We start from the raw sequence: 9,407 nt of genomic DNA on the forward strand, positions 1-9,407 counted from the left end.
CTTACCTCCATATTTTTTGATCACAACGATGATGGTCAGAGCATAATCAGCCTACAACGTGTTTTTGTTTTGTTTTCTGATGTGTTGCTCAGAGGTCCCTGTAGTTTTCTAGTCCAGTTCTGCAACCCTGACTCGCAATGCTTGATCATTTCTCTAGCTGGTTAGGAGAAATGATGAGGAAAGATTGTATAGACTTGATGTTTGTTTACAGCACTTGATTGGAAGAATTGCCTGGAGTGTTAATGTGGGGTGAGCGACAATCTGACCAAAAACTAACAGAGCATTTTCAGCTTCTTTTTTGTTGTTGTTGTTGTTGTTGTTGTTGTTGTTGTTATTGCCTTGTTTACTACAGAACCCCTCATTTATTAAATTCTCTTCTCTCACATACTTTTCATTTATCGAGGCCAAGAAACTCCTATATTGCTTTGTATTGCTCTCGTTTCCTTCGTGCGTGCATTATGAAAAATTATTAGAAATGATTTGATACAGAGGTGGACAAATCATAAATACATTATGATGTATAAATGCATTTACAGCTAGCACACTAACAAGTAAAAGTGTTGGTGGCCCAGAAACCAGAATGATGGCTGAAAGAGGTAGCTATAGTAATATAATTACGTAGCTCGGCAGTTAATTGCATTAATACATAATAATAAACGAACATGTATATGATTTATCCTCTTCTGGCACATTGTGTTTGCTCCCCCAACCAAAAATCTGCTATGAAAGATTTTCGCTATGAGATGAACTTCTGTCCTTGCATCGTACATAAAACATAGTATTCGAGTTTGGTTAGCATCTGTATATTCTTTATATATGGGCTTTATGGTGTAACACAATCCCCTCCCCAGTTACGAGTTTGCACACTGTAATTGAATTTCAGGACCTTATCTATTTTTAATGGGGTGTGTGTGTGTGTGTACATGGTTTCGTTTCAGGGTTTTTCACCGGCCCCTTTTTTTTTAAACTCTCAAACTGCTTGATGCATCACATGAGGAATTAAATGCCAGAGCAAGAATCTGGGTTTATATAGAGTTTTTTCACTCATCTTTCATTCTTCCATGTCTAGGCTGAGCTAGTATTATCTCTGCTTGTCCATTACAGACTGTTTTATAAGCGACACTACAGGATTAGCCTCGTATCAGGATCAAACTTCTGTAGGAAACCTTTTGTTTTGTTTTTTCCTCTGATTTTCTCATTAGCTGCTATCTTTTATTATTCAGCTTTAATTAAAACTGGTCCATTTCTATACTAGAGCCATTTCTGTTCTGAGTTCACTCTAGCACATGCACATTTTTTAAAATGGGTATTTAATCAGCACAGAGAAATGAGCTGTCGGTCTTTTGTAATGTAGGGCATTGTGATAGCATGTGTAGGTTTCCTCTGTTTCTGCTGTAATGCTTCTGAGGACAATCTGGGGAGGGACAGATGGCCTCGCACTCCGTATGGTATTTATGAGGTATTAAACTGCAAATCCAAATGTCACCGGATGATGTATATCTTTTTTTTTCTTTTTCTTTTTTCTCTCTTTCAATTCTTTTTCATATGTGGAATATTAACTACCAAAAATGAAATCTTTATTTTAAAATATTGCAAAGACAATTAGGCCTACTGGAGAGCATTGCATAATGTTATATGAATTTCATGCTTACTTTCATGCAGCTTTAACATCTTGTCTTGTAAGGGCTCCATTTTGAAATCCGGTTTATATCTGTGAAAAGTTTTAAAGCCTAAAATGTTTGTGCCTGTGTCTCTCTCCTGTTATTGTTTGAAATGGTTCCCTGTTGTTATAGTGAATATGACTAAAATATATATATTTTCATCGTAAATAAAACAGAAAAATGAATTTTGAAAAATTGTTCTCTGCTTGTGAATCTTGGATTAACGTTACTCTTGGGCAGTATTTGGTGGGGGGTTTCAGAAGGTAGCACTGCCATCTCTCAGCTGTAGGTTCAATCCTGAGTTCAGGTTACTGTCTGTGTGGAGTTTCTCATGTTCTCCCAATGTCAATATGGGTTTCCTCTGGATTCTCTAGTTTCCTCCTACTGTTAAAAACAAGCCAGTATGGCAGGGGTGTCCAAAGTCCAGCCCCGTAGACGTATATTAACTGGCCCGTGGCTTCTCTATTCGAATGCATGATAAGTGGCCTGCCAGCCAACATGTTGCAATTTTTCCTTTCACCTGATGGTGGCAGCAGACCGTATTAACACCGCTACACTTTAACAGCCTTTTTCCCCTCTGACTACACCTGCAAATTAATTTACACAATGATACTGAAGCCGGGTGCACACAGTGAGATTTATAATAGTCTTTTGTGACTGTTTCTTGTCAGACTGTACGAACACGATCCCTGCTGTAAGCCATGTCACACTGTAGGATCTCATTGTCATTAATGTCGGACTGTACGACAGTCAAGACGTGAAAAACGGACGTACGCAAGAATACTCGTACGGAGTAGGAGAAGCCACACTACAGGACTGTGCTCAAATCTTCTGACACTGCCAGAATTTAATCAGCTGTCGGGGAACACGTCAAACTAGTGATCAAATACTACAGATTTTGTCCTTGGATTATAGGAATCTTTTCAGATTCTCAATTTCTCAGATGACCAAATCGTACAGTGTGAACCCGCGTTTAGTCAAGGCTTCAGACAAAGACTGCAAAGTTAACAGTGAGGGGTGATTTTTCAAAAGTGCTGGAAGCCATTAAGCATGGGAAAACCTTTTATTTATGATTGTTAGTTTGTCCAATTACTTTTAAACCCTGAACTCACATATAAAAAGCGCTGCTGTTCACCCAATGTGTGTGTAAATATCCTTAAATTTAAATTAAAGCTCATATTCATTATTAATATACATTTCCCTCTGAAACTATTGAAACAGCAAGGCCAATTGATTTATCATTGCTGTAGACTGAAGACATTTGGGTTTTAGATCAAAAGATGAATATGCGAAGAGTTTAGAATTTCAGCTTTTTATCACCCTATTTGGAGGTAAGCAAAAATACTGGGAACATCTGACTGACAGGTGTTCCTTGTTGCCCAGGTGTGTCCTGTTCGATTGGTTGTTTAAATAATAAATAGCTCTGAACATCTACTCTTGATTTCAGTCTTTAGTTTCACCTGTGAAGTCTGCATTTGTTGTTAAAAAGGATAAGCCAACATGAAGACTAGAGAGTTCTATGGGAGAAAAGCAAGCTGTTTTGAAAATGAGAAAAGAGGGAAAATCAAGTGTGTGTGTGAGAGAGAGAGAGAGAGAGAGAGAGAGAGAGAGAGACAGACAGACAGACAGAGAGATTCCATCCATCCGACCAACCAACCACCCAACTGTTCTGAGGTTTGACTCTGGATCCCCAGCAACCCTGACCAGGATAAAGCAGCTACTGAAAATGAAAATATTCCTCTTTTTAAACTGTAGTTATTCTTACGCTATAACCAAACTATACTAATTGTCTGATCATTTTTTGCACTGTATTAAACATGTCTTCTTTAAGGTGGTGCTGTAGTTTGAGGATTCCTTTTATTTTTAAATAATGAATCAAAACACACTGTATCGGATATTTATTATTATACCACAGCTCTGTTGAGTTCTCAGATCTGGTTGGTTAATTCCTGTTTCTCTAACAAGACAATGTCATGTCTTTTTAAATTTATTAGCATTGAGAGAGAGAAATGAGTCTGTTGTTTACATCTTAAATTAATGTTTATATCTGTTAACGTATGATAACATGGACTAAATTGTCTTGTGGGTGTTCCACAACATTAAATGTAACTAGAAATGGATAAAAAGTATGATGTGTACTTCATGAATAAGTGCTAAATTGTAAGCATTGGCAAATTGTTGTGGAATAAGAGGCGAAACACCTCTGGATATGCTGTTATTGGAAAATAGTCAACTTCAGAGTGGTAACCATCCCAGCAGTGATGATTCTCCTATAACAGCACAGTTTTATTCCTTATATAACATTAACTTATGGCTGAGCTATGAATATTGATGACTGTCATATTGTCAAGTCTTGTATGAAATGTCCTACTCCTATATATATATATATATATATATATATATATATATATATATATATATATATATATATATATATATATATATATATATAATGATAAAATACATGAGAAGAAAGCGTTGCTATTAGCCTCATAAACAAGTACAAACTCACGGTTTTTATTTGTGTTTGTTTACCTCCATATCATAAAAAGAGTTGCTTTATGATCTAAATGCCTTAAGGGAACAATCTAATTAGAGCCTACCATATTGACCATCCCAGATATGAGCTATGAGTAGACTATTGTGTGTCTGTGAGGATGCCTCTATTTGCAGATAGATGATGGCTGCCACATTTCACGCAGAGGCGTGTCAATTTTTTCTGGTTTGCTATACAGTTTATGGAAGGCCAAAAGCTCCAAAACGGCCTGCATTTGCTAAATGCTTCACTATCATTTAATAAACTTTTTTTTTATCATGTTAGCATGAGATAAGACATTGTTCAGGGCTTGTTATCATGATGTGTCACGTTTCAATCATGCCTTCATCAGTTCTACTTAATACTTGTGAATCCCTGCTATTCCTACACTGTGTATTATTCACAACTGTGACATCATGAGGTAACCTGGAAATGTTTAATTAGCTTGAAACCAAGCCAGGACCACACTGGTAATAGATGATAGATGGTCTCACAGACCTCCCTCTCTATTCTGAGATATTTCTTTCAGTTTTGACACAGCTGCTTCTCTTTACTAGTCTTTCAAGTTTTAAGTTTTCTCTGGCCAGAATGTCTACATTATTCCTCTCAAAGTTGTTTTCTTTGGCGTTTAAGGGAATGTAGACTGCTGCGGGATGACTCTGCTCCTGAGGAATCTGCCCTCTTATCATGAGACATCTGTTTATAACACCACACCCCAGTATAATGTTTATATCATGATGTCATTAGCATGCCTCACACACATTGATTAAATAGCAAGGATTCCCCATCGTTTGAAACGGAAGAAGCCTATAAGATAAGCAGTGAAACGGCGACATGAGCTGAAGTCCTGCAAGACTACAGGACAACATATCATAACAGGAACATTATACTTATGCACATGTTTATATAACACTTTAATCATGTAATTTGTTGGGCGCCGCACACAACGTGCTTCCTCTTCTCCAATCTTGAAATGTAAATACACCACTGAACCCTACCCTGAAATATTTTATAACTGTTCCAAATGTTTATTCACGGATAAATGTAATGGATATAAACCCCTGTTGAAATGGCAGGTTTTTGTGATATAAAAAAAAAAACATTAAACTAAGATAAATCATGTCAGAAATGTTCTTTTCTACTATACTATAATAACTGAATTTACACAAATGAACCAGTTCAAAAGTTTACACGCGCTTGATTCTCAATCCTGTGTGTCGTTACCTGTATGATCCACGACTGTGTTTGTTTTGTGAGAGTTGTTCATGAGTCCCTTGTTTGTCCTGAGCAGTTAAACTGCCCACTGTTCTTCAGAAAAATCCTCCAGGTCCTGCATGTTCTTTGCTTTTCCAGCAACTTCTGTATATGTGAGCCCTTTCCAACAGCGGCTATATGATGCTGAGATCCATCTTTTCACACTGAGGACAACTGAGGGACTCGTACACTAGGGCTGCACGATTATGGCCAAAATTATAATCCCAATTATTTTGAGCAATATTGAGATCTTGATTATTTATCATGATTATTAATTGATTTTAGGGACAACATATTTTTATTGTACTTTCACATTTAAATAAATAGACTGCTGCTTTCACCTCCATGTTGTGCTACAATCCTGCTAATGTACAAATCTTTGCATCAAATTAGACTGGTCCTTAAAGTGCATCATCTCGTAGAAGCAAAATATAAATAAAATTGTACCCAGAATATCCAGATACCAATCTTTTTTTGTTTAAGCTTTAATCAGGAGGTCTGTCATAAAAAGTTAATTGTAAGCTCTCTGCTCATGGTCACTGTTAACTGAATTAAAATAATAGCAATGAGAAATACTGTTGGTTAATTGATACAAGCATAAAATATTTATTTTTAAATATCTTAAACAATAAAGAGTCTTAATTAAAAGTAGACTAACACAAGCATGATTCATATTAGGAAAAAGGCTAATAGCCTTCTAAGGAAATAGCGAACCAAGCTTAATATCAAATTGATGTTAAATGCAACCCATAGTAATTAAATATTATTTCATTTCCCATTTTATTTATATTTTATTAAGTTTTTATAATAGCTATTTTTATATTAAATTATTTATTTATCACTAAGCACATTTTCTGTCTTTATATATTATTAGTTTTCAGTTTGTTTGTTTATCAGTTGTTCAGTAGATCGGTTCCCCAGTACAGTGTTGCCATGTCTGCTGATAATATTGTGTTTTTGGGGTATTAAATCAAAACATGGAAACCGGTGCTGACTTTTCTAGTGATATCTGGCAACCTTAAGTTTAAATGAAGTGAATACGCTATGTATTTGAGTTAATGAAGGAGAGCAGCAGCGTACTCCTTCTGAACAGTTGCTACTCTTGATTATGATTGGTGAGGAATTTTTTAATAAAGAAGTTTGAATTAGATCCACCTTGTAGCGTTAGCATTATTATTAATTTACTCCACCCGATGCTGTGTCTACACGAGCTGGTGAAAGTTCAGGTCATTTTGCGTGTTCAATAAAAGATGGCGGTTTGTGAGATTGGGAAGTTGACAGAAGCAGATGATGTACAGTGTTACTTGTAATCATAATGGCTTCTCTGCAGTATTTACACACTTGTTCGGTTGACTGAGGAGATGAAAAGCAGTGTGAAATTAAGTGTTGCGCAGTGTAGATACATTTTGGACTTCCTGTAGTTTTTATTCCGATTGTATTATACAATTCCGAACAGGTCACTCGCACCGGTGAGGATAAATATTTAGTCACAGTCGCACAAAGTACTTCAGTCGCAAATGCGAGTGAAATGCTCGCACTGTAGAGCCCTGAGTTTATCTGCAAAGTTTTTTCCTGTTCGGCGTGATGAGGTTTAATGACCCCGACAACCTCTGTAGTGCCATTTAGCATCATGCTAGTGTCATGATTTCCCCTCGTGCAAGCGCCCTAGCTCGCAGAAAAACTGGCAGCTCGAGCTCTAAAAGGCAAATACCATTTCCGTGTTTTGGCACTACAAAGTGACGTCAGCCTGCGCCGTGCTATGTGATTGGCTGTAAGTGTAGGAAGCGCTTGATGTGAGTGGAGAAAACAGCAGAGTTTTCTATGAACGGAGGACGAACTTTAAATGTCAAAATCGCAGTCAATCATGTTCATTTAATTGTGGTCAGTCAAAAATCGTAATTGCGATCGATATCCGATTAATTGTGCAGCCCTATCGTACACAACTATTACAAAAGCTGCAAACATTCACTGATGCTCAAGAAGGCAACACGATATATTAAGAGCCAGAGGGGTGTAAACTTTTTAACAGGGGTGTGTAGATTTTTTATATCCAATGTAACACTGCACAGAAGACTATACATGTTAAATAACATTGGTTTTTGTACAGTAATGAGCTTCTTCGCAGGTCAGTGCAGTCATCATTACGATTACTCAGTAATTAACCACGCCAAGCGTGGTCCCTCGGTTTATTTAAACACACTTATTGGCTACCAGCTGCTGTGGTGAGACACATGATTAATGAATCAGGATTGTGCAAATTTGTTAGCTGTTTTAAAGATACTAGCCAGTTAGCAATACTCTGAGCTCAGGGATATCGAGGAGACAGCTGATTAAGTGCCGTCCATAGCCCTGCGATGGGTTTGCACCACATCCAGCATGTCCATACAACTTCCCTGGGATAGGCTCCCTGCGACCCTGTGTAGGATAAGCAGTAAAGAATATGGATGGATGGACAGGTTTCCTGCAGGAGTAAAAGAAGTATGGATCTGGTTTTATATGATTTCAGGTTATTTTAATCATTTTCTGTGAAATATTAATGATGTAAGAAAGTAAAGTAATATTACTGCCTACACCTATTATAGCATTATCAGTATGGCAAGACTGGTTAATGGTAGATTATCATTCATTCATCCGCAGTATCTTATTTAGCATATTTCCTCATCAGCACTGAAATTAAATTTCTGGCTATGCCACCATGTGGATGTATTGCACAAGCAGAAAGAAGTAAGTCATCGGCATTCATTTACATTATTCCATACGCTTCGGTATTCTGTACACTTGACCTTTCCCTCAATTTGTCTCGCTTGGAGCTTAGTCACTGAGAGGCTTTTCAGTGCATCCTGATAAGACAGACAGTCAAGTGGTATATAGTAGGTATGTATCTGGAGCAGTAGCTCAGTGGTTAAGATGTTGTATTACTGATCGGAAGGTCATGAGTTCAAACACCATCACTGCCAAGGTGCCACTGTTGGGCCCTTGAGCAAGGCCCTTAACTGCTCAGATGTATAAATGAGAGCTGAATGTTGCTCTGGATAAGCGTGTCTGCCAAATGCCATAAATGTAGTGTAAATGATTCTCATAAATTTCACTGTCAAGGTATGGCATTTAGTGCCATTTTAATACAAAGGATTTTAATGCTAGGTTATCCAGAACTTTCTGGGGAGAGACTTTAACTGGATGGCACATATGGGATGAGATTTAGATCATCCACATTCGTCCAGTGATTTCCAAAATCTGTGGCAGCATCACTGACCACAGTCAACCTACAGCATTACTACTTAATTTAAAGAAATATATAAATCAATATAATGAAGGTAAATATACCACAGCCACAGTGGTAGCATTGCTCCCTCACAACTCCAGGGTCCATGGGTTGATACTGAGCTTGGGTTACTGTCTGTGACAGGAATAAATAACTATAGTATTACATTAGCATGATTATGTCATGTGTTTTAGAACAGATGCTCAGTTTGGGTGAGAGCATGGCGGTTTCATTTTATTCAGGGCTTTGAGAATACTTTGTGTACACAAAACGAATTGTGTTAACGTAACTCAATTCAATCACATGGAGCCGATGTCCGCTGAAGTAAATTCTTTTTTTCAGTGTGGTGCCCTGTAATAGACTGGTGTCCCATTCAGGGTGTCCCCACCTTGTTCACAGTTTCCCCAGGATAGGCTGCACAATGACTGACCAAAGAAACTTACATTTTTTCAACAAGATGTTTCAGCCTTCAGACCCACCACACACAGGATGTTTTTTGTTTTTGTACAATTCTGTGTAAACTCTAGAAACTTTTGTGGATGAAAATCACAGGAGATCTGCAGTTTCTGAGATACTCAAACCAGCCCATCTGGTGTCAACACCCATACTGATTTAAAATCAATAAACTTGTGGAAACTATAACACTGTGCACTTGTGTAAACTATAATCTTGCGTGCACGCTCCCAACGTGAAC

The sequence above is a fragment of the Ictalurus punctatus genome, chromosome 20 (assembly GCF_001660625.3).
Source record: "Ictalurus punctatus breed USDA103 chromosome 20, Coco_2.0, whole genome shotgun sequence".
NCBI classification, from domain to species: Eukaryota; Metazoa; Chordata; class Actinopteri; order Siluriformes; family Ictaluridae; genus Ictalurus; species Ictalurus punctatus.